The 27,031-nt window shown below is 39.7% G+C and overlaps 5 non-coding genes across 5 annotated transcripts; 3 read left to right on the top strand and 2 right to left on the bottom strand.

The window, feature by feature from the left end:
- Positions 1 to 17,664: 17,664 nt before the first annotated feature.
- On the top strand, positions 17,665 to 17,736 carry trnaq-cug. Its single transcript has one exon. It is a non-coding gene; the product is annotated as a tRNA-Gln (tRNA).
- A 1,219-nt stretch (positions 17,737 to 18,955) lies between these two features.
- Positions 18,956 to 19,027, top strand: trnaq-cug. The gene has a single exon. It is a non-coding gene; the product is annotated as a tRNA-Gln (tRNA).
- Positions 19,028 to 20,247: 1,220 nt separating this feature from the next.
- On the top strand, positions 20,248 to 20,319 carry trnaq-cug. Its single transcript has one exon. It is a non-coding gene; the product is annotated as a tRNA-Gln (tRNA).
- A 4,582-nt stretch (positions 20,320 to 24,901) lies between these two features.
- On the bottom strand, positions 24,902 to 24,974 carry trnaa-ugc. The gene has a single exon. It is a non-coding gene; the product is annotated as a tRNA-Ala (tRNA).
- Positions 24,975 to 26,439: 1,465 nt separating this feature from the next.
- trnaa-ugc lies at positions 26,440 to 26,512 on the bottom strand. The gene has a single exon. It is a non-coding gene; the product is annotated as a tRNA-Ala (tRNA).
- Between the last annotated feature and the right edge of the window lie 519 nt (positions 26,513 to 27,031).

The following is a 27,031-nucleotide window of genomic DNA, read 5'->3' as shown; positions in this document are numbered from 1 at the left end:
AGCTTACAGAGAGGGGAATTAGCTCAAGTGGTAGAGCGCTTGCTTAGCATGCGAGAGGTAGTGGGATCAATGCCCACATTCTCCACTGTACCTTTTCAGGAGAGATGCATAATTAATATAACAATGTTGGCAACTGTCTTTAGAAAACAGCATTTTATAAGGTTTTTTGGCATTATGAATTCTTCTTCGAAGGTGTGATTTTCAAGAACTTTACTAAGCAAATGATTTATTTGCATCATCTGTTTTGGTAGGACAAAGCCCGTCCATGATCCAAAGGAAGCAGAGGTAGGCTCCATTCCATGAAAACACATGGAGTGTGTGAACCAGGATACCAACACTTTTGAACCAAGCATACATGCAAGCTGACACATACCCTTCCCTTGTCCAGGTGTTTGGCCAACAGACAACTAATGAAATAAATTGTAAAAGCATTTGTCCAGAAGCCACTGTTCAATAGCCTCTCTGTGCAGCAAGGAGACATATTATAAGGCATTGCAAGATCCACAAAAGTTTAAGTAGGATCACTGAACTCAAAGTCTTCAGCGCGATTACACCTTTACATCTAACATTATGGCATTATGAATTCCTCTTCGAAGGTGTGTTTTTCAAGATCTTTACTTAGCAAATGACTTATTTGCATCATCTGATTTGGTATAACAAAGCTATCTAAGGTACTGTGGCAGCTAGTATGGCACCTGAAAGCATATAACCTATTTGGCTTAAAAGGTCTGGAATTATCTTAATCTGTGGAGTACTTGCTTAGCATCATTTCAGTTAGTTGCATACTTAGTATAAGCATGTTGGCCACTGTCTTTAGAAAACAGCATTTTGGAAGGTTTTTTAGCTTTAGGCTACCAAAATATTATCAAATTTCATTTCTACTCATATTGCTCTCTTGATTGGTTCATGTAGTTTCCACATCAGCAACATAATGAAAATCCACCCCTTTCTGTCCAAAAAAGACACTCAGCTACATGTGCAGTTTCTTGTTATCTGAAGAATGGACTACACCAACTTGTTCCATGTAGGCCTACTGCTCTGTGCCAGCAGACCCTTGCAACTCATTCAGAGTGCTGTTATTTGCAATGAACCCTGGCGTAGTACTTCTCAAAGGTTTCTGAAGAAGTCTAGATGGTTTGGTTGTAATCCAAACCTCCAGTAACATACCAGTCACTGCCAGTATGTGCTCCATTTGCTTACATCATGGGTGCATGCTAAACAGGAGATAGCAGCAATACCTTTAGCAGTAGAGCCTATACAACAGCAACCTGCATTGGTGGCTGAGGCTCTGAAGAAAGCAGAGAGCTCAGAGATTCTGCCTGAAGTTTGCCTCCCTTTGATTCTTCCTTCCCTCTCCCTAAAACTATTCTTGAATTTTTCAACTTTGAGGGAGATGAGGGTAAAAAAGGAAAGTAAAATTCTGGAATGGAATGTTAAACTGGTCATTCAACTAAGATGTCAGAGCTTGGGAAATAAAACATCTACCTCCTCTGGACATAATTGACCAGTACCTATGTTTGCTTGACCTCGTGGTGCAATGGTAGTTTGTTTGATTCCAGATCAGAAGGTTGTGTGTTCAAGCTATGTCCAGGTCACGTATTTCTTTCTACTTACTAGGAAAGCTGCATGACCATCAGTGACAGCATATAATTTGCTAATTGTATTGTTTACTTTGTTGAATAACGGAGCTTTACCTCAATTTATCTAAGAACAACTTATTCGTCACCATTAATTATGCAGCTGTGAGAAAAGGTCAGTGAAAACAAAACATATTAAAACACCTTTTCTTTTCCTGGCTTTCACTCCTCAATTGATCTTGGTTTTTATGACTGATCTATGACTGATCTTGCTATGCACGCATTATGTGACTTTTGAAGTTTTCAAATCGATATATCATTCACACTGCACAACTCTATGTCTTGGAATCTGGAGTCCTTAATTTGTGGTATCTCAGTGGCAGGCATAATCAGATCCCAACACATTTCAAACTAAAGGTTCTGTACTCCCTGGCACTGCAAGACATCTAACCTGCTATAATTTGATGCGGAGGATGCATCTGCTTGTTTGTTTTTAATTCTATTTTCTATTATACATGTCTTGCACAGATGTACCCCAGAAGTTGTTTTTCTACCAACTCACATTGGCTGTGTGGCTGAGTTGGTACATTCTTGGAGTCTCCCCTGTGTAACAGTGCCTGCCAAGTGTCACATCTTTCAAGTTCTTGTCAAATTTAGACTGCGTGCTTTAAATGGATATGGTCATAGGGGATGATGATGATGGTTAATGGTTGAATGCAGGAATCCCCTTTCTCTCAGACATACACACTTTCTCCAGCTCTCTCTTTGTACCTGTTCTTTGTCTATAGCCAGGAGTCTATATTGTTCAGAGTGTATTAATTAAGGTCCTATCAAACATGAATTGTATATATTTTGTGTTGTACTTTCTAGAACCTGAACTCTTGGCCACATTCAAACACTCAACTCATTTCAAATTAGTCAAAGCAGACTGCATGTAGAGCTCTAACCCTCAGTTCTGTCACATTATAACAAGGCATAGCGCAAGTTTGTGACATCAGCCAATATGAAAACATGGAGGTCTCCCTGGTTGTAGGAATTCAGAGGTTCTTTGACTTGACCCCTGACACAATGTGCCTACCCCAGAAGAGCTAACAGCAGAACTGGTAGTGGTGGATACTGAAGAGGAACACATAAGAGGAAGAGAAGTATAATTAATCAAAACCAAAGTATGAGGACATGATGCAGCATGAATGTATTCCACATGTGTCATGTGACTGTGACAGCTCTCATCCATCGATCACAACCACACGGTTATAGAGGACATCAGTATCTAACCCAAACTCATTAACATAGACTAGGCTATTTATTATTAAATGTGTTTGCAATGCATTTGTGTATTTACACATTTGAACACAAGGGAACAGTCTCTACGTTGCAGTGATATTATTCATTTATCTCACAGCCAAAACTTATCAGTGATAAACTACTGATATGTCAACTGGTCTTAACACAGACAGATTTAACTTACTCTGTGGAGACTGTGTCTAACTTAAACCTTTCCTTCAAATAGTGCAGATCGTTGTTGCAGAGGTAATGTTTTTACCTTTATATGCTTTTCCCACTCATAGTCATGCAACACATGCAAATGCACACCTCTCACAGACTCTCTCACACACATCCAGAGCAGACATTAATATCTGACAGTGTATATTGCACAGCACACTGCTGGCCGTCTGAACACATAATGGATATGATTCTAATTTGCAATATTATTCATCTAACACATTCATAGTTATTCACCTGAACACATGATGTTTCTGACTCTGTATTGCGATTAGTTATGCAATGGTGCCTTAATACTAGCACTAACTGAACAGTGTTCTGTATAAATATGATCTTTATAACAGCTGCCATAACAGCAAAAATGTAATGTCTGATTCTGTGAGCCAAGGAATATAAACCTTTTAGGGACATATTTAAAATATCAGATTTTCTGCCAGAGTACAGAGTTGGCATTTTTTTCTAGCTTTAACTATACCTCCTCTTTCTTTGGAAATCTGGTTCATTGCTGCACAAACAAACAGAAAGGCATATTTGTGTAGCTTTAACCCCCTCCAACGCTCCCTAGCAGGCCTGCAGGCATGCCCAAACCAGGATGCTCAAATAAATTACTTGATAACATCGAATATTCTTAAAGTACAGTACATTTATCAACATATCTTAGAACTAATGCAAATACCTGCTTACCAGTTTTCTGTCGTGTACATGCATCTGCTCTGCAGAAATCCCATGCTGAATACATCGTGTTTTTCAGGTAAACTTCCACAATGATGCACCTGTCCTTTTAAATGGCCTTTTAAAACATTCTTCTGGTTTTTTGCGTAAAAACATGCGTTCAGTTCCTTCATAAGCAAACCCAAACTACGCAAGTGTTTGGTTAAATGAAAATGCACATTACTGATGTAAAAGTGTTCCTGAATAGAGCAATAGACCACCCATTTCTATTTTATATTGATTTCTATTGGACATTGCAGTGCCATTGTCTTGGATTTACAGTGCTTCAGTGTTGTTAGCAGATAGCCTAGCGCATAAGTTTGACGCTTGTACAACTGCAGGATTGATATGATTGCCAATACTTTTGGACCTCATGGAAAGGAAGAGGCATATTTCAGCTGAAGTTTATGTGGAGTTGTTTGGGTGCTGCTAGCATAGAATAGCTTTGATGTTTGCATAGTAAATCACTGGATGTTTCCATTCACTGCTGGAAAAATTTGTAATCCTACTACAAATTGTAAGTATAAATGAGAAAATATACTATTTCTTTACAGCATTTACAGCATTTTCCCCAGCATTTACAATATTAGCTAGTATAATAGAAGTAGCTAGTAGAGTATTTTCCCCTAATGATGGCAACAATGATGCTATGAAGCCAATATTGTTGTGGAACTTACTAAAGTAACTTACTGTTATGTTTTAGCAAAAAGAAACATCCAAACTTGATATATAGTGAATCATGACTTTGTTTTCATTGGAGAAGTTTTTGGACCCTTTGGAGAAGTCTAGGACTCATTACCGCTCGTCTATCTGACAAAACTGTAGATTGGGTGACTGCCATCTGGGATAATGTACAAATATGGTCTTATGATGATTTTATCACTCAATTCAAGGCAGTGTTTGATCACGCACATAAGGGAAGAGCCTGCAGGGAGATACTAAGTTGTGCCAAGGCAATCGTTCTGTGGCTGAATATGCACTAGAGTTCTGTACTGCCACTGCACATAGTAGATGGAATGAGGCAGCATTGATCGTCACTTTCAGGAACAGTCTCAATTCAGAGGACTTACATGAACCTATGCAATGCGATTCTTTATGCTTAACCGAAGAGGAGAGGTGGTGCTGAGTACAGGAGGGTCTCTGTCTTTACTGTGGATCCTCAGAACATGTTATCTGGGGCTATTATCCTAGACCCAATTGAGCCTCAACACTGAGCCATAGAAGAAGCATGCAGCCCACATCACAAAACAAGGTAGTGATCTTGCCCCCAAGAAAGATGATGGTGTCATTCCTAGATCTTCCTAAATTCAAGACCGTTTACTCAGTACACACTAAATTGAAATAAAGATGCAGACTCTGGAATTAATTGAAGAGAATAGCTGGTCCCATCTTTATTCTGAGCTCAATGTTACAAACGAGACATCGTCCAGAGAATGTCTAACAGTCTCAAGTGGGCACACCTTTTATATGTTTTCTTCAAGGACCCTTAACCACTTTTATTCTTTCATTATACTTCTCCATGTTCCTCTATTGTTCTCCAAACCATACATTATTCAATACTTACACCAACTGGTTCTTGGTACCATTATGTTCAACCTAACTACTTCTATTTCTTTCTTCTATATTCTATATCACTGGATGCCCATATTTGTTCTTCTGGGGATGTCCATATTGTTTCTTTCAGTGCGTGGTCAGGATGTCCCGGCCTGTGGCTCCATCTGTCTTTCAGGCCTTCATCAATGATATTCTTTGTAAATACATTGGAAAATGTGTTATTGCTTATATTGATGACATCCTCATCTATTCCCCCGACATTGAAATCTATGTATAACATGTTTGAGTGGTATTGAAGACTGATCTTCATAAAGGATTATATGTAAAGGGAGAGAAATGTGAGTTCCACCTTTCAGCTATGACTTTTCTAGGATACATGATCAGCCATGGTGGAATCACTATGGATGATAAGTAGATCGAAGCCATCAACCAGTGGCCCATTCCTGTTACAGTTAAAAAAAACAAAACTCCAGAGCTTCTTGGGATTTGCAAACTTTTACCGACACTTCATATGGAATTTTAGCAGCATTGCAGCTCCTCTCACAGCCCTCCTGAAAGGAGCAATGACCAAGCTACTTTGGAATCAGGAGGCTGATCAAGCATTCAGGAAACTGAAGGAAGCTTTTACCACTGCTCCCATATTTCGACATCCCATTCCTTCCATTCCATTTGTTGTGGAAGTTGATGCTTCTAACATCAGCGTAGGAGCTGTACTTTCACAATGATACGAGAAGTCCAAGTTACACCCAGTGGCTTATTTCTGTCGTATGTTATCAATGGCAGAACGTAACTATGGAATAGGAGAACATGAACTTTTTGCCATTAAACTGGTCTTAGAAGAGTGGAGTCATTGGCTAGAGTGGGCTGAGGGGAGAATACCAAACGGGAGTGGTATATGTGACTCTATACATGGGACTTCCGCAAGTTGGGGTCATGTCTCAAGTTAGGTCCCAAGTATATCGGTCCATATGAAATTACCAAGCACGTTAATGAAGTCACATATCAACTCAATGTACCTGCTCACTTTTGTGCTTCGAGGTCATTTCATGTGTCCTTTCTTAAGCCTGTTGTTGCTGTTGTGGTCTTTGGATGAGTTCACGCCTGAGGTCAGTCCTGTATTAAGTATGTTTGATGCTGTCATTAGCGAGCATTGTTTAGGAAGGGTTTTTTTTCGCATTATGCAATGCCTCTTCACAGAGTGTGATTTTCAAGAACTTTAGTAAGCAGATGACTCATTTGCATCATCTGTTTTGGTAGGACAGAGCCCATCCAAGAGCCAAAGGAAGCTGAGATAGGCCCCATTCCATGAAAACTTAGGAGCATACATGCAAGCTGATACCTACTCTTCCCTCGTCCAGTTGTTTGGCCAGTAGACAACTAATGAAAAACGTTTCAAAAGCATTTATGCAGAAGTCACTCTTCAAATGACTCTCTGTGCAGTGAGGAAACATATGATAAGGAAGTGCAATTTCCACCAAAGTTTAAGTAGGATCACTGAATTCAAAGTCTAGAGTACTATTACACTATGACTTCTAACGATAACGTAAAAACAGTAATGTCTCATTTGTTTATAATAAAGGAATGTAAAAGTTTATGAAATATTCTTAAAAGAGGACAATTTGATGAGAAGCTTGGTCTTGAACGGACCCTGAAACTCAGGACTGAACCAGGAATATTTTTTACATGTAACAACACATACATACATTAATATACTTCAAATATAACTTATTTTAATGGGGCTCTTCTCACAGCTTTTTTTGATGCCATCCCACGAATGGTATAATTTTCCTATACTACGTGCAATATAATTGTGAAAATTCAAATATACTTGAATTTGACATCATCCCACATATGGTATATTTTCCATCCCACGTGCAGTATATTTGTCATAGTTCAAATATATTTGAATTTGACACCATCCCACTTATGGTATATTTACAAACCAATGAAATTTAATTGAATGGGGATTTTCATTCCATCTGGAATATTTTTTGACAGACCAAGGTAATTGAATTTAATTGGGATTTTCATCCCATCTGCAATATATTTGATCATTAAAATTATTTATTATGACTCACCAAGTATCTATTTCTGTCTTTGTCTAAGGCCATACTGCTGGTTACTGCAAGTCTTTAAGAAGTTGGGCACCGTCTTCCATCAGTTCATCTCACCAATACCTTTTTCTGTCTTTGTCTAAGGCCATACTGCTGGTTACTGCTAGTCTTTAAGATGTAACTTTAGTAAGGGTGGGGGGGTCGGGGGGCAGATTTAAACATTGGTGGTGTTAGTTTCAACATATCTCCCACAAATTCAGAGAACTGCTGCTCACATTTCAAATATATTTCATTCAAGAATATATAGGGGTTTTGGACAGTAGAATTTCACAACTCTTAAGACAGATATGGGGTCAGGGAGAGATGTGGTTCAAGGAAAATTGGTATTAAAGCATAGAAATCCTATTTTGCAAAAATAAATTTTATATATTATTTATATTATATTATTAATATTATATTTGACAGTGTATTTGACAAACCAATTAAATTTACTTGTATTGGGATTTTCATCCCATCTGCAATATATTTGTCAGTTTATTTCACAAACCAATGACATTTACTGAATTGGGATTTTCATCCCATCAGCAATAAACTTGAACATTAACATGATTTATGACTCACCAAGAATCTATTTCTGTCTTTGTTGAAGGCCATACTGCTGGTTACTGCTGGTCTTTAAGATGTAACTTTAGTAAGAGGGACCCAGATTTAGGCAGTGGTTTTCGATTGGGATTACATTTCAATTGGGATCCCACATGCAATATATTTGGCATCATTAATTATATTTGAATTTGACATCGTTCCACATGCAATATATTTGACATTGTTAAAATATACTGGAATTTGACACCATCTCACATGCAGTATAATTGACAAATAAAATAGACTTTGATTGGGATCCCACATGCAATATATTTGACATAATTCAAATATATTTGAAGTGGGAGTGTCAGAAAGTATAAGTGCACATGTTGTGGGTCGGCATATGCCCACCTTTTAACCTAGAGACTTCAAACCTTGGGTAGTGGCCACCTAGGTGATCAGAAACAACAAAAATCAGGCACTTGCATTTTTGAACTCAGGGGGCGCTACTGAGCCAATGGATGAGATTTGGGGACAATCAGGCCTTCCCTGACCTTTTTTGACCGGTGTCCATTTGGTGCCCATTCATATATACTTAGAGTTTGATCCATGAGATGGGCAGACAGACGTGGACAGGACAGCTGGACGAACCTCCCCTTAGAGGTGGGATGGGATGTAGTGTACCAATGAAGGACCATCCCACTGGAAGCATATATGACACCATTCAACATGCCTGATTTGGGATTATAACTTTCTCTGTGCTCAGACTGCTTTCAGAGAGTTAAGTCTGTATGTGAAACTAGGGTCTCAGGTGGGGTGATGGGCAAGAAAGTGCAAGAGTGCCCCTAGTGAGTCCCAAAACCTCTATATTGATCATGTTAATCAAGTCAGCGAAGGAAAGTGAGACATGTCTGGCTGATCATGCAACCTAGCACGCTTTGGGATCCAAAAAGAGCTAGCCATCCATTCACACATATATGTGTCAATTGCCAATATATGGGGCCCAATCCCAAAAATTGTATACCGGTACTTACTATGAGTAAGTCTATCAGTAAGTCAAAAAGGATAGGCTCAGAAGTGTTAATTTTTATAAAGTAGTTTTATAAAGTTTATTCCATGCGAAGAGAACTAGCTAGCCTAACCTGGGATAACAAATAGTGGACATTGTCACAGATGGGGGAAAGGATAGAAATGTGAAAGGTCAGTTTGTTCAGAAACATCCTGTTTCTTCCCTTCATCTAGAGGTATTTCAAAAAAGATCTCAAGCACACTTCACTGGCAAAGTAACAATGTTTTCACCTGAAGGCGAACTTGAACTCTAGATCCTCAGATGAAAATGCCAAAGATCTACCAACTCAGATATCCTAAGTACTTCAGCAAGGATTAAGGATATGGAAAATAAGTCTCAAGCTTTGATAAGGTGTCTGTGTGCCAATCTTCTCAGGACACACAAAGGCCCATACGTCTGTGAAAGCGTCATATGCGTTTCACATGAAAGTAATTTTCTTTCCATGTGTTGTGATGGAAAATATTATTTGATCATGTATTATCATGTGATTCATATGTAATGATTCATATATAATCATGTTAATCCTTTCCATCATATAATCCTCTATGAATGGTTTAGTCTGCAAACTCTGTCTCTGTATATTGTGTGAACAAATGACTGTGGTAATGTTGCTTTATGACCTGCATGTGTTGTGACCTGCAGGGGTCGTAAAGAGGGAATAGGCTTTTGTTTTCTTGCAAATGGTGTCTGTCCTTTGAAGCGTCCTGGCATATGCAGGAATGTTCATCACCAAATGGAGCAGGGAGTACGTAAACAAGATCACAGAGCACCCCCTCCCCGTGGAGGGGGTTGAAGTTTAGATATAAGGAGTAGAGTCAGTCTACCCCTTTAGAGCTTTCGCTTTCGAGCATTAGCTCTCACACAGCTGTTTTGTGTGTCCTATTTTCTTTATTAAATTGCTGTCTTAATCATGTCTGACTTGCGGTTTGTTCAAAATTCCACCACAGAAATTGGCATTGTCAGCAGGATCAGCGAGAGGCGCCATGCAGAGCAGCGGTGACTGAACTTTGAGGATGCTCCTCAGAGAGAATTTCTCGACTGAGCTGGAGAAAGAGGGAAACCTACAAGAATACGGGAAAGTACCTAACCAGGGAGTGACGTCCTGCTTGACTCCGGTGGTGTGCTCTGCTTGATCTAAAGGACTGAAAGTAAGTGGTGGAAAAAGTAAACTAATTTTTAGAAAGGTTCAAATATAGAAATCCACCAGAGTTTACCTGAGGGCGTGCCTGAGTAGAGAAAGCAGCGTAGTAGAGGAATACTAGCACTCAAAAAGGAGTCTGGGACTCCAGAGTCTGGGACTCCAATAGCCTAAAAGAGTTAGGCACACTGTGTAGATGTACAAGTGTAAGAGAAAATAGGCCCGGGCTGACAGGACGCCTTACATAGAGAAAGAAGGAAACTCTGTTAACCAGCATGAATTACTGGAGTGGAACTAAATTAAAGCAACTTTAGAGACGTGATTAACAGAAGAAGAAATAAAAAGGGGAGAGTGTCACCCATATCCATATTATTCATATTATTTGGTCATTATAATCACATTTCTGCAATCACCCTTACCAAAAAAAAAAAAAAAAATGGGTAAAGGGCAAAGTAAGGAATATGAATTTAGCAAAGACAAGTTTTCTAGTAGCCTGTTCTTCCAAATGAGTAAAGACTATGGGGAACATGTAAATAAACATGTCCCGTTCTGGATTAAATACTATGGGTTTAATGCATCGGGGACCTTGAGTGTTGCATATTTGCTTAAATTGATTGAAAGAGTAAAGGAGGCTGAAAAGAAAGCGCAGAAATATTTTGACAAGAATAGTGAAGATATGCTGGAAAAGGCAAAAATGTGGTTAGAGGAGGATGAAAAAAGACAGAAGCAGCAGGTAGGGTATAGAAAAGGTAATAATGAAGTGTCTCAGTGTGTTTCCTTAGCTGATCCTGACCTCGATGCTAACCCGCCAAGAGCCACCCAGCTGATTCAACAGCCACAAGCGCTAACAAATCCACCTCCATATCCTGAGCCAGGGACGTCATCGCTAATATCAAAGCCGTCTCCATATGACGAACCAAGACGACAACTGGAGGCAATAACCTCACCAGTGGCTCATCGCACTCGAAGTCAAACCACTATAAAGCCATCTGTAGAGCTTGAGGCAGGCTGTGCCCCGCAGTTCCCGATGGTGGAGGTGTCTGGACCAGATGGAGTAATTATGGTTCACCGCCACTGGACCACAGACGACATCATGAAAGCGACCATCGGCCTGAGCAAACCAGGCGATATCGGCGGACGACGCTTTGGACAAGAACTTATGGCATTTTTGCAGTCCTGCAGACCAACTCAGGCTGAATTGAGACGATTGCTGATGATTCGACTTGGACCGCAGTATAACCGCATTGACAGAGACTGGGTGGATGTAGATGTTCACCTCCATCTGCCTGAGTGGAATGCACTGCCCCAAGGCCAGCTTGACTCAAATGGCCCATACAGAGAGATGATAAGAGGACTCATCGAAAGGGTGGAAGCAGCATACCTGACAACTATTAACACTGATATGATAGCGGCATGCAAACAAAGGGATGACGAGCCCGTGGCTGATTTCCTTGTCCCTTTGACACGCGTCCATACTGATCATTGTGGAATTGATGCACCAGCACAACGTGCAGCGGGACCCGGAGAAGTGGGGGCATGGGAAGCTCATCTGAGAAATAGCTTCCTTATGAATATGAGAAAGGACATTAGCGACCTCATCAGAAAGAACTGCATCGGTTATAGTCGAGCTCCTTTGTCAACTATCGAAGAACACGCCAAGCATCATGAAACTATTCTGGGTAAAAAGGATGCTAGACGGGAGTGCCAGCACGCCGACATCACCCACCAGGCGATGCTGACAATGCTCCAAACAGTAGGAGACAGGAAGAGGTCACGAACGTGGCAGAGGACGCGGCCCGGACGAGGGAGAGGAAGAGGTCGAGGAAAAGAGTTTGGAGGAAGGGAATGCTATAATTGTGGAACATTCTGACACTTTGCAAGAGACTGTCCTGAAGAAGAAGGGGAAGATAGTGACAACATGGCTGTGGAAGTTAAAAAAGATTGACGGGCAGAGGAGAGGCAGGGCAGCGACGGGCCACTGAAGGAAGACGACAAAAGGGAAGTAACAAATTTAAATTACCAATTACTACAGCAGATTAGTAAAGGGTCAAGAGGCCTCCCTGAAGTAATTGTGAATGTAGTGGGAAAAAATGTTAAGTTTTTGGTTGACAGTGGTGCCACCCACTCGGTGTTGAGAGAAGGTTTAACAGAATGTAGAATGAGACCAGGGTATTTGATAACAGTAATTGGAGTGGGAGGCCATCCTATCGATGAAAGGCCTCTCCAATGTAGTTTAGGAAATAGCCAATTTAAACATAGTTTTTTGGTGTCAGAAACGTGTCCAATTAATTTGTTAGCTAGAGACCTGATGTGTACACTTTGATGCACAATTAGCAGCAACCCAGAGGGGTTATTTGTCACGTGGGAAACACCCACACAGGGAGTCCAGTTAGAAGTGGGGGTCCCTTTGTATGTTTATGAATTGCAGTGCACTGCTGGGGAAGTACTAACACATTTTATGACTGAAGTTACTAACACGCTACCTGGTGAGCTGATTATTAAACAAAGTGACTCTATTGACAGTACGATGAAGGTCCCTGCGGGACCAGACGTTGATTTAAAGCAGAAATTTGACTTAGGGGGCAGCGACAGTTTGATTATCACAGCTATAGCATGGGACTGCGAGTGGGCTGCAGGAGTGGTGCAGCTCTCAGCTAAACAAAAACCTTTATATTCGGTCTCGCATGCAGCGCCTCATGTGTCACTGGCTAGCACACATGCCGACGCAGACTGGCAGAGAGTAGGATTATGGAACAAACGTGTGTTGAGCGCAACTGACTGGGTAAAAGAACCCCAGTGTAAAATTATGTACAGCCCGAGCATAAAAACGTGGAAAATGCCAGCCCCGTATAGGTTAAACTGCAAAAGGGGGGTTGAGCTTGTGAGTCCAAATATGACAATTATGGCAGCCTCTGTTAACCTCTCAGAGGAAGAGGAGGAGGAACTGAAAACAATTCCTGCAGGGTTATGGGCACAGGGAAAAAATGATGTGGGCTTAATAAAAGGATGCAAGCCTGTCCACATCACCCCAAAATCTGATTATAGAAAACACCAGCACCAATACCCTCTGAAACCAGAGGCAGCAGAGGGTATTAGGCTGGTGTTCCAATCATTAAAGCAAGCAGGAGTAATCGTGCTGTGCCCAGACTCACCGGTACGTACTCCAATCTTCCCAGTTAAGAAACCAGGGAAAGATGAATGGAGATTTGTGCAGAATTTGCAGGCTGTCAACTTCGCAGTACACCCTAGAGCCCCAGAAGTTCCAAATCCGCACACCATTCTCTCTCAGATCCCACCAGACAGCAAGTGGTTCAGTGTAGTTGATTTGGCCAATGCTTTTTTCAGTGTACCTGTGCACAAGGATAGCCAATTTTGGTTTGCTTTCACTTTTGAAGGAAAGCCATACACATTCACGAGGTTGTGTCAGGGGTATTGTGAATCACCAACTATTTACAATGCCGCCCTACACCAAAGCCTAGAGGCTTTAGAGCTTCCTGGAGGAACAGCTCTGTTGCAATATGTTGATGATCTTTTAATTTGTGGAAAAACACAAGAAGCGTGTAAACAAGCCACGGTGGCACTGTTACTGTGACTCGAAGAAAGTTTCTCTATCCAAGCAAAACTTTCTGTTTTAACTGTGCAAAAATAGAGAGGTTTCCTTGACTGCAATCGAACCCAGGGCATGACGGTGAAAGCACGGAATCCTAGCCACTAGGCCATCGGGAACCAATCCATGTATCCTTCTTGTCACCAATATTTTTCAGTGTCTGCACTCCTATTAAACTGATGACATTTGGATGCATACTGGACTTGGTATGCATGAAAGGAAGCAGGCCATAAAGCGAGTTATTCATCTTTCTTTTTGTTCTACAAAATAGATGAAGTTAACAAGAATGAAGACTCTTTTTTTACCATCTGGTATCACACAAGAAAAGTGGGAATGCTAGTGTCACTAACACATGGAAAGAGCTGTTAATGTAATGTTTCATACACGCAGGGAGAAAACGTCAGGCAGAACTAAAGGGGTTAGGTGCTCTTGTCATGATAGCTCCAGAGTTTCAAGATAATGGGAATGGTATTCCATTGTAAATATGCTCACACACATATATTTATGAACACATATATATTTGTAAAACTCTACAGAGTTTTAAGAGGAAAAGAAAAGCATTCATCAGATGCAAAGTGACTGGATCTCATATGAGGCTTGGCATGCTATGACACCACACTGCCAAAGGAGTTATCTGACAGATGTTATAGCATTCCCCTTTTGTCTCCTTCACTATTACAAAGCTCTTCACCTATCATGTCAGTTAAAATGTCCTGGATTGGGGAGGATGACCAAACCAGTCCATGTGGGCCTTTGTGCATCTTGAGAAGATTGACACACAGATACCTTATCAAAGTTTGAGACTTGGTTTCCGTGTCCTGAATCCTTCCTGAATGGCTAGGATGCTTTGTTTGTAACCTGGATAGCATAGAAGGTAGAGCATCAGACTTTTCATCGGAGGGTATAGGGTTAAATTCCCTGTATCCGTGAAAGCATTGTTACTTTGTCATTGCTTGTGAACTTTCATTGAATACGTCAAGAAGCAGGACCTTGTAAACTAACTGATCTTTCACATTACTATCCTTTCCCCCATCTGTGACAATATGCATTGGCCATTGTCCCAGGTTAATCTAGCTAGTTCTCTTGGCATGGAGTAAATGTTAAGGTCATGCTTACTTTATATAATCAACACTTCTGAGCCTTTCCTCTTCAACATACCAAGAACATTTTCATTGCAAGTTCATTACACCTTGTGTACATGTTGTATTGTGGTGAGCAATTTCAATATAGGCTGAGAGAATGAGCAGACTTGTTCTAGTCACAGAATCCATTTACGTTTAAACAACAGAAGCTTGTCAGTGGAGGATGTACTTGCTCATACCTTTTCTGTTCATTTCCTTTTGTACACACTACAGACTGTGCCATAGAAATGCTTGTCTGAAACTTGAACATGCGCACTTGTTTATGTGTGCCGCCTGTTAGCTAATGCATCAGGGAAGTAATTTTGGAACAAACCTTCGAGACAATTGTTTTTTCGGCAAGTGTCTGTATTCAGGAAAGGACATGTGCATGTTCAAGTCCTTACCCTCTACTTCATTCTCTGCACTTGACTGAGAAAAACCTGACACTGTGTGATGCCATTGCTTAATTGAGAGCCAAAGCAACAACAATTTTGGTTATCAAAGACTCACTCCACCCTGACCACAGCCTCTTCACTCAGAAGCCATGAGAAAACAACCATCGCAGCATGTGAGTAAAAATCAATCCTTTAAGGGGTTGTATATTCCACATGCAGTTCGAAATCTCAATGCGTTCCACATGATAGTAATTTTCTTTCCATATGTGCACATTGCACATTTAATATTCCTGTATTTCAGCCAAACATTTCTCTCTCTACATAACAACATTTTAGAAATTTTTCTACAAAAGCACTGAATGTTATTCTAACCATTTATGTCCTTTCTCCATTCATGTACAAAAATTGCAGTATGCATCTAAATGTCCTTAAAAGAGATACCTGTTGGTAACTGAACATCTACAACTCGTAAAATGCGATGTTTCTTCTTTGAGACAAATGAACTTGACAATTCAAATATGCACAACTGGCCATGTTTCTAGCCAACATACGGGTGTTTGGACCTATGGAACTCCTGGCCTGCTACTTTCAGCAGTTCAGTTGCTAAATCAGAGGACTGTAGAAGTTAAAATTGTCATCCATAAGCTGTTGGTTCAAATCTGACTTGAAGGAAGTTTGTCTTTCCAAGCAAAAATTTCCATTTTAACTGTGCAAAAATAGAGAGCTTTCCCTGACAGCAATCTAACCCAGGGCATGGCGGTGAAAGCACGGAATCCTAGCCACTAGGCCATCGGGAACGAAGCCATGCATCCTTCTTGTCACCAACATTTTTCAGTGTCTGCACTCCTATTATACTGATGACTTTTGGATGCATACCTGACTTGGTATGCATGAAAGGAAGCAGGCCATAAAGCGAGTTATTCATCTTTCTTTTTGTTCTACAAAATAGATGAAGTTTGCAAGAGTCAAGACTCTTTTTTTACCATCTGGGATCACTCAAGAAAAGTGGGAATGCTAGTGTCACTAACAAATGGAAAGAGCTGTTAATGTAATGTTTCATACACGCAGGGAGAAAACGTCAGGCAGAACTAAAGGGGTTAGGTGCTCTTGCCATGATAGCTCCAGAGTTTCAAGACAATGGGAATGGTAGTCCATTGTAAAGAAGCTCACACACATATATTTATAAACACATATATATTTGTAAAACTCTACAGAGTTTTGAGAGGAGAAGAAAAGCATTCATTAGATGCAAAGTGACTGGATCTCACATGAGACTTGGCAGGGAGCAAGCCATGGATCTGTCGTGTCACCAACATTTTCAGGACTCTGAAATCAGCTATATAGAAAAATAAAGATGGGTTTTTTTGAGGTTTCCACAGTATAATGCTTAGTAAGCACTTTTCAATTTATATTGTCAGAGGTCATGAGTTTTCTTGCTACAACTTATTGTAAATCGCAAAAATGTCTGTCACTTGACCAAATTACAAACATGAGACAAAGCAGTTGTTGCCACAATTAGGTCAATGCCTTGCCAATATGTGTGCTGATGAGGCTGGACAAGGTAAAGTTATATAAAAGGAACTCAAAAAACAAAAAAAAGACAGGAGATGTGATATATAGAAAGCACTCTGCCCTCTTTATCTAGCAAGACAAAACATTTTTGGACTTGTTCTATGATGGAAGTGAAAGCACTGTGGACTCTGAATCCAGTGAAACACAAGACAAAAAGGTTTGATTTGTTGTTTGCAGATTGTGATTGTAAGCAGGCTTGACACTGAATCTGGCAAAATTGAAGACACAAAAGATATTTTAAACATTTGTATAATATATTTGCAAGTACTACGGACACTGAATCCAGCGATACAGAAGACACAAAACATATTTTTGTTGTTTTCCTTGATGTAACAGTAAAGACATGTGGTTGTGATTACAGCAATACAAGATGAGTAAAAGCATTTTTTTGTTGTTGTTTCTGTAGTGTAATAGTTAGGAATCTGCACCTTGTCTTTGGTGATCCCAGTTCAACTCTTGGTGGAACCTATTGAATGCTTGTTGTTCCTTTCAGCTAGCATGTACTTTCTTGTAACAAGTTTTTTTAATGGCTGCAGCCTGTATTGATGGATCAGATTCGATTAACCTTTTGTGAGGAATTCTTAAATGCCTGTGATTTTGGCAAAGTAAATGCTGATTATCGTAGCATAGTTGGCATTAAGCTAAAGAGAATTCACGGAAGATAAATGATTCACCATCAATATACAAGACATCACACTTCATTTTGGTTCCTTCCATTAGGTAATGGGATAAGCACTTGATTCTGAATCCAGCAATACAGGACACCCAGGTGCTTGGTTAAGGTTCCATGGTGTAATGGTTAGCACTCTGGACTCTGAATCCAGTCATCTGAGTTCGACTCTCAGTGGAACCTGTTGAAGTGCCTGTTACCTTGTTTCAGAGACAAAATAAAACTGAGCCTGTTAATTTCATAATGGAAAAGTCTGGATTCTGAAGTCACCAGTACAAACAGATTGTATTGTTGGTTATGGAGTAAAGATAAGCATTGTGGACTCTGAAATCAGCTATATAGAAGAAGGGTTGTTTTGAAGTTTCCACAGTGTAATGCTTAGTAAGCACTTTTCATTTTATATTGTCAGACGTCATGCCTCCGTGGCACCTTTCTAAACCTGGCTGACATTTTGAGATTATATGGGTTTTCTTGCTACAATTTATTGTAAATCTCAAAAATGTCTGTCACTTGACCAGATTACAAACATGAGACAAAGCAGTTGTTGCCAAAATTAGGTCAATGCCTTGCCAATCTGTGTGCTGATGACACTGGACAAGGTAAAGTTATATAAAAGGAACTCATGTCTTACAAAAAAAAGACAGGAGATGTGATATATAAAGAAAGCACTCTGCCCTCTTTATCTAGCAATACAGAAGACAAAACATTTTTGGACTTGTTCTATGGTGGAATTGAAAGCACTGTGGACTCTGAATCCAGTGAAACACAAGACAAAAAGGTTCGATTTGTTGTTTGCAGATTTTAATTGTAAGCAGGCTTGACACTGAATCTGGGAAAATTGAAGACACAAAAGATATTTTAAACATTTGTATAATATATTTGCAAGTACTACAGACACTGAATCCAGCGATACAGAAGACACAAAACATATTTTTGTTGTTTTGCTTGATGTAACAGTATACACATGTGGTTGTGATTACAGCAATACAAGATGAGTAAAAGCATTTTTTTGTTGTTGTTTCTGTAGTGTAATAGTTAGGAATCTGCACCTTGTCTTTGGTGATCCCAGTTCAACTCTTGGTGGAACCTATTGAATGCTTGTTGTTCCTTTCAGCTAGCATGTACTTTCTTGTAACAAGTTTTTTTAATGGCTGCAGCCTGTATTGATGGATCAGATTCGATTAACCTTTTGTGAGGAATTCTTAAATGCCTGTGATTTTGGCAAAGTAAATGCTGATTATCGTAGCATAGTTGGCATTAAGCTAAAGAGAATTCACGGAAGATAAATGATTCACCATCAATATACAAGACATCACACTTCATTTTGGTTCCTTCCATTAGGTAATGGGATAAGCACTTGATTCTGAATCCAGCAATACAGGACACCCAGGAACTTGGTTAAGGTTCCATGGTGTAATGGTTAGCACTCTGGACTCTGAATCCAGTCATCTGAGTTCGACTCTCAGTGGAACCTGTTGAAGTGCCTGTTACCTTGTTTCAGAGACAAAATAAAACTGAGCCTGTTAATTTCATAATGGAAAAGTCTGGGTTCTGAAGTCACCAGTACAAACAGATTGTATTGTTGGTTATGGAGTAAAGGTTAAGCATTGTGGACTCTGAAATCAGCTATATAGAAGAAGGGTTGTTTTGAAGTTTCCACAGTGTAATGCTTAGTAAGCACTTTTCATTTTATATTGTCAGACGTCATGCCTCCGTGGCACCTTTCTAAACCTGGCTGACATTTTGAGATTATATGGGTTTTCTTGCTACAATTTATTGTAAATCTCAAAAATGTCTGTCACTTGACCAGATTACAAACATGAGACAAAGCAGTTGTTGCCAAAATTAGGTCAATGCCTTGCCAATCTGTGTGCTGATGACACTGGACAAGGTAAAGTTATATAAAAGGAACTCATGTCTTACAAAAAAAAGACAGGAGATGTGATATATAAAGAAAGCACTCTGCCCTCTTTATCTAGCAATACAGAAGACAAAACATTTTTGGACTTGTTCTATGGTGGAATTGAAAGCACTGTGGACTCTGAATCCAGTGAAACACAAGACAAAAAGGTTCGATTTGTTGTTTGCAGATTTTAATTGTAAGCAGGCTTGACACTGAATCTGGGAAAATTGAAGACACAAAAGATATTTTAAACATTTGTATAATATATTTGCAAGTACTACAGACACTGAATCCAGCGATACAGAAGACACAAAACATATTTTTGTTGTTTTGCTTGATGTAACAGTATACACATGTGGTTGTGATTACAGCAATACAAGATGAGTAAAAGCATTTTTTTGTTGTTGTTTCTGTAGTGTAATAGTTAGGAATCTGCACCTTGTCTTTGGTGATCCCAGTTCAACTCTTGGTGGAACCTATTGAATGCTTGTTGTTCCTTTCAGCTAGCATGTACTTTCTTGTAACAAGTTTTTTTAATGGCTGCAGCCTGTATTGATGGCTCAGATTCGATTAACCTTTTGTGAGGAATTCTTAAATGCCTGTGATTTTGGCAAAGTAAATGCTGATTATCGTAGCATAGTTGGCATTAAGCTAACGAGAATTCACGGAAGATAAATGATTCACCATCAATATACAAGACATCACACTTCATTTTGGTTCCTTCCATTAGGTAATGGGATAAGCACTTGATTCTGAATCCAGCAATACAGGACACCCAGGAACTTGGTTAAGGTTCCATGGTGTAATGGTTAGCACTCTGGACTCTGAATCCAGTCATCTGAGTTTGACTCTCAGTGGAACCTGTTGAAGTGCCTGTTACCTTGTTTCAGAGACAAAATAAAACTGAGCCTGTTAATTTCATAATGGAAAAGTCTGGATTCTGAAGTCACCAGTACAAACAGATTGTATTGTTGGTTATGGAGTAAAGGTAAGTATTGTGGACTCTGAAATCAGCTATATAGAAGAAGGATTGTTTTGAAGTTTCCACAATGTAATGATTAGTAAGCACTATGGGTTTTCTTGAAACACCTTATTGTAAATCGCAAAAATGTCTGTCACTTGACCAGATTACAAACATGAGACAAAGCAGATGTTGCCACAATTAGGTCAATGCCTTGCCAATCTGTGTCCTGATGATGCTGGACAAGGTAAGGTTATATAAAAGGAAATCATGTCTTACAAAAAAAAGACAGGAGATGTGATATATGGAAAGCACTCTGCCCTCTGAATCTAGCAATACAGAAGACAAAACATTTTTGGACTTGTTTTATCATGGAATTGAAAGCACTGTGGACTCTGAATACAGTGAAACACAGACAAAAAGGCTCGATTTCCGTTATGTTGCTGATGTGGAAACTATGTTGAACCACTGAAATCAAGAATATGAGTAAAGAATGATATTTGGTAATCTTGTGGTAGCCCATGTTTGTGTGCATTGTCAGAGTGATCCAAGTGTCTTCTATGGAAATCCTAAAGTTTTGACTTGGTGATGCAGCACCATGGACATGTAGAAGCTGATGTTGGTGAGATTTACATTCCAGTGATGATTTATACTGTTTACAAAAGACAGACATCTGACTGAAGACAGACTCTTCAAGAACTTTTGAAAGAAAAGACAGAAATGACAGCAGTTGGTAGTTGCAGCGTTGCTAAACAACACCTGAGATATGAACAGCCAAGGATTCCTAACTTATTCACCGAGAGAAATTTAAAAAGACAAATCCATCCATGTGCAAGTTGCCTTGAGTTTTCCAATTTCAAGAATCTATTTAGATTTTAATCAACTTAAGCTTGTCAGTGGAGGACTTATTTGCTGGCAACTTTCTCCATCTCCACATCAAGTCAGGTCAAATAGGCCTACCTTTTCATCCAAACTACTTACAGCACTTAGTAGGATGGCATATTCTTCCACAAGAACACATGGTACAAAATGCAACATGAACTAAATGAAAAAAACAAACAATAAAATAAAATGTCAATGACCCAAATAGTGGAAGATGCATTAGTGGACACAGGCTCCAAAAATGCACTATGCAAGTTCCAATTCATGATGCAAATAAAGCTGATGTTTGCCAGATTCCAGATACTTTTTGCTGTCAAAGATCAGTCATAAAAATCAAGATCGATTGAGGAGTGAATGCCGGGAAAAGAAAAGGTGTTTTAATATGTTTTGGTTTCACTGACCTTTTCTCACAGCTGCATAATTAATGGTGACGAATAAGTTGTTCTTAGATAAATTGAGGTAAAGCTCCGTTATTCAACAAAGTAAACAATAAAATTGACAAATTATACGCTGCCACTGCTGGTCATACAGCTTTCTTAATGAGCAGAAAGAAACATGTGACCTCAAGTTGTTTTGAACAAGCAACTTTTTGATAGGGAGTCAGACACGCTACTATTGCACCACGAGGTCAAGCAACCGCAACTACTGCTAAATTATGCCCAGAGGAGGTAGATGTTTTATTTCCCAAGCTCTGACATCTTAGTTGAATGACCAGTGTAACATTCCATTCCAGAATTTTACTTTCCTTTTTTATCCTCATCTCCCTCAAAGTTGAAAAATTCAAGAATAGTATTAGGGAGAGGGAAGGAAGAATCAAAGGGAGGCAAACTTCAGGCAGAATCTCTGAGCTCTCTGCTTTCTTCAGAGCCTCAGCCACGTATGCAGGTTGCTGTTTTAGGAAATGCCAAATCTGTTGTCAAGTGATTTATAGGCTCTACTGCTAAAGGTATTGCTGCTATCTCCTAATTAGCATGCACCCATGATGTAAGCAAATGGAGCACATACTGGCAGTGACTGGTATGCTACTGGAGGTTTGGATTACAACCAAGCCATCTAGACTTCCTCAGAAACATTTGAGAAGTACTATGCCAGGGTTGATTGCAAATAACAGCACTCTGAGTTGCAGGGGTCTGCTGGCACAGAGTAGTAGGCCTACATGGAGCAAGTTGGTCTAGTCCATTCTTCATATAACAAGGCACTGCACATGTAGCTGAGTGTCTTTTTTGGACAGAAATGGGTGGATTTTCATTATGTTGCTGATTTGGAAACTACATGAACCACTCAAGGCAGCAATATGAGTAGAAATGATATTTGGTAATCTTTTGGTAGCCTAATGCTAAAAAACCTTCCAAAATGCTGTTTTCTAAAGACAGTGGCCAACATTCTTATACTAAGTATGCAACTCTGCTGAAATGATGCTAAGCAAGCACTCCACCACTTGAGGTAATTCCAGACCTTATAAGCCAAATATGTTATACGCTTTCAGGTGCCATACTAGCTGCCACAGTACCTTAGCTAGCTTTGTTCTACCAATAAAGATGATGCAAATAAATCATTTGCTTAGTAAAGTTCTTAAAAATCACACATTCGAAGAAGAATACATAATGTCATATGTAAAGGTGTAATTGCGCTATAGACTTTGAATTCAGTGATCCTACTTAAACTTTTGTGGAACTTGCAATGCCTTATAATATGTCTCCTTGCTGCACAGAGAGGCTATTTAACAGTAGCTTCTGAATAAAGGCTTTTACAATTTATTTCATTAGTTGTCTGCTGGCCAAACACCTGGACTAGGGAAAGGTGTGTGTCAGCTTCCATGTATGCTTGGCTCAAAAGTGTTGCTATGCTGGTTCACACACTCCATGTGTTTTCATGGAAAGGGGTCTACCTCAGCTTCCTTTGGATCATGGATGGGCTTTGTCCTACCAAATCAGATCATGCAAATAAGTCATTTGCTTAGTAAATTTTTTGAAAATCACACCTTCGAAGAAGAATTCATAATGCCAGATAACTGTAGTGGACAATATTGTTATAGTAAATATGCAACTCTGCTAAAAAGACACTGAAGAATGTGGGCATCAATCCCACTACCTCTCGCATGCAAAGCAAGCACTTTACCACTTGAGCTAATTCCCCTTAATGTGCACTTTTCTTTCCATGGGCAATCAAACAAACGCCTATGGCTCAAGACTGAATAGGACAGCCTGAAAAATCCCACAACAGTTTCAAATGTTTTTGTATGCTGGCAACTCAAACATACTTGCACTGGAAAGATGCCGAAATCTATTCTGCTCCCCTGTCATTTCAACCAAACATTCCACAATTTGGGAAATATCACATCTGGCATCTCTTGTCTCGGGATTTCTTTTTGTGATGAAACTGCCACTGCTATCACAATACCTTTCCACAGCTTCGAGGACTTGCAACTGTGAAAATTTCCAGACCTTTTAAGTCAAATAGGTTATACACATTCAGGTTCCATACTAGCTTCCACATTACCTTAGCTAGCATGGGATGGTTAGCTCCACTCTCGGCATGAGGAAAAATGTGCTCAGTGTCTTTTTGCTTATAGTTGATGCTAAGAAAAAGATTGCAAAATCGTGAGGTATGGACCATGCGAAATGTTAAAAAGTGGGGGAAAATAAACTTCCCTAATCAATATCACTTGAGACTTGGTGCAGTGACTATAACTGGTAAGAATATAGTCCAGAGATGGTCAAGAAGTACTTTCTTGTCCTACCATTTTAGCACAAGTATTTAATGGAAGTGGAATTGCAACTCAAGGCATGACTGCGCCGTGAGATCCTGCCTGAGCGGTCCATGGATTTCACAGTGGTACAGTCATTATTTTCTGAGTGCATACCATATTATTGTAAATTGAGTTACAACCATTGGTAACATTTTATTCGGAGCCAGGCAAAGGCATGCTGCTACTAGCTGAAATAGTTCACCTTAGAGAACATTAGACTGAAGATCTATAGGTCCCTGGTTCACTCTCGGGTTTTGTTGTGTGTGCCAGACATAGCTCATCATCACATAGTTCTCTTTTTTAAGTATATTTAATAAACATTTACAATTATTTTCTAAAAAAAGAATAAAACATTCCCGTCTTTATGCTATTGTAGATTTAAAGGTGTAATCGTGCTGTAGACTTTGAGTTCAGTGATCCTACTTAAACTTTTGTGGATCTTGCAATGCCTTATAATATGTCTCCTTGCTGCACAGAGAGATTCTTGAACAGTGGCTTCTGCACAAATGCTTTTACAATTTATTTCATTAGTTGTCTGCTGGCCAAACACCTGGACAAGGGAAGGGTATGTGTCAGCTTGCAAGTATGCTTGGTGCAAAAATGTGGGTATCCTGGTTCACACACCCCATGTGTTTTCATGAAATGGGGTCTACCTCAGCTTCCTTTGGATCATGGACAGGCTTTGTACTACCAAATCAGATGATGCAAATAAGTCATTTGCTAAGTAAAATTCATGAAAATCACACAGTCGAAGAAGAAATCATAATGCTAAATAACTTTACAAATTACCATTTTCTAAAGAGAGTGACCAACTTTCTAATACTAAGTAGGCAACTCTGCTGGAAAGACAGACTGGAGAATGTGGGCATCGATCCCACTACCTCTCGCATGCAAAGCAAGCGCTCTACCACTTGAGCTAATTCCCCTTCGCATAAACTTTTCTTTCCATGGGCAATCAAACAAAAGCTTATGGCTCAAGACAGAATAGGACAGCCTGCAAAATCCAGCAACAGTTTCAAATGTTTTCTACTGCTGGCAACTCGAACATACTTGATCTGGAAAGATGCCGAAATCTATTCTGCTCCCCTGTCATTTCAACCAAACATTCCACAATTTGGGAAATATCACATCTGGCATCTCTTGTCTCGGGATTTCTTTTTGTGATGAAACTGCCACTGCTATCACAATACCTTTCCACAGCTTCGAGGACTTGCAACTGTGAAAATTTCCAGACCTTTTAAGTCAAATAGGTTATACACATTCAGGTTCCATACTAGCTTCCACATTACCTTAGCTAGCATGGGATGGTTAGCTCCACTCTCGGCATGAGGAAAAATGTGCTCAGTGTCTTTTTGCTTATAGTTGATGCTAAGAAAAAGATTGCAAAATCGTGAGGTATGGACCATGCGAAATGTTAAAAAGTGGGGGAAAATAAACTTCCCTAATCAATATCACTTGAGACTTGGTGCAGTGACTATAACTGGTAAGAATATAGTCCAGAGATGGTCAAGAAGTACTTTCTTGTCCTACCATTTTAGCACAAGTATTTAATGGAAGTGGAATTGCAACTCAAGGCATGACTGCGCCGTGAGATCCTGCCTGAGCGGTCCATGGATTTCACAGTGGTACAGTCATTATTTTCTGAGTGCATACCATATTATTGTAAATTGAGTTACAACCATTGGTAACATTTTATTCGGAGCCAGGCAAAGGCATGCTGCTACTAGCTGAAATAGTTCACCTTAGAGAACATTAGACTGAAGATCTATAGGTCCCTGGTTCACTCTCGGGTTTTGTTGTGTGTGCCAGACATAGCTCATCATCACATAGTTCTCTTTTATAAGTATATTTAATAAACATTTACAATTATTTTCTAAAAAAGAATAAAACATTCCCGTCTTTATGCTATTGTAGATTTAAAGGTGTAATCGTGCTGTAGACTTTGAGTTCAGTGATCCTACTTAAACTTTTGTGGATCTTGCAATGCCTTATAATATGTCTCCTTGCTGCACAGAGAGGTTCATGAACAGTGGCTTCTGCACAAATGCTTTTACAATTTATTTCATTAGTTGTCTGCTGGCCAAACACCTGGACAAGGGAAGGGTATGTGTCAGCTTGCAAGTATGCTTGGTGCAAAAATGTGGGTATCCTGGTTCACACACCCCATGTGTTTTCATGAAATGGGGTCTACCTCAGCTTCCTTTGGATCATGGACAGGCTTTGTACTACCAAATCAGATGATGCAAATAAGTCATTTGCTAAGTAAAATTCATGAAAATCACACAGTCGAAGAAGAAATCATAATGCTAAATAACTTTACAAATTACCATTTTCTAAAGAGAGTGACCAACTTTCTAATACTAAGTAGGCAACTCTGCTGGAAAGACAGACTGGAGAATGTGGGCATCGATCCCACTACCTCTCGCATGCAAAGCAAGCGCTCTACCACTTGAGCTAATTCCCCTTCGCATAAACTTTTCTTTCCATGGGCAATCAAACAAAAGCTTATGGCTCAAGACAGAATAGGACAGCCTGCAAAATCCAGCAACAGTTTCAAATGTTTTCTACTGCTGGCAACTCGAACATACTTGATCTGGAAAGATGCCGAAATCTATTCTGCTCCCCTGTCATTTCAACCAAACATTCCACAATTTGGGAAATATCACATCTGGCATCTCTTGTCTCGGGATTTCTTTTTGTGATGAAACTGCCACTGCTATCACAATACCTTTCCACAGCTTCGAGGACTTGCAACTGTGAAAATTTCCAGACCTTTTAAGCCAAATAGGTTATATGCATTCAGGTACCATACTAGCTGCTACTGTACCTTAGCTAGCATGAGATGGTTAGCTCCACTCTTGGCATGAGGAAAAATGTGCTCAGTGTCTTTTTGCTTATAGATGATGCTAAGAAACAGATTGCCAAATCGTGAGGTACAGACGATAAGAAATGTTAACAATTGGGGGAAATAATCTTCCCTAAT

This window comes from Electrophorus electricus, chromosome 9 (genome assembly GCF_013358815.1).
Source record: "Electrophorus electricus isolate fEleEle1 chromosome 9, fEleEle1.pri, whole genome shotgun sequence".
Lineage (NCBI taxonomy): Eukaryota > Metazoa > Chordata > Actinopteri > Gymnotiformes > Gymnotidae > Electrophorus > Electrophorus electricus.
Note: the sequence above shows the minus strand (reverse complement) of the source record. Positions and strands in the feature narration are given on the sequence as shown.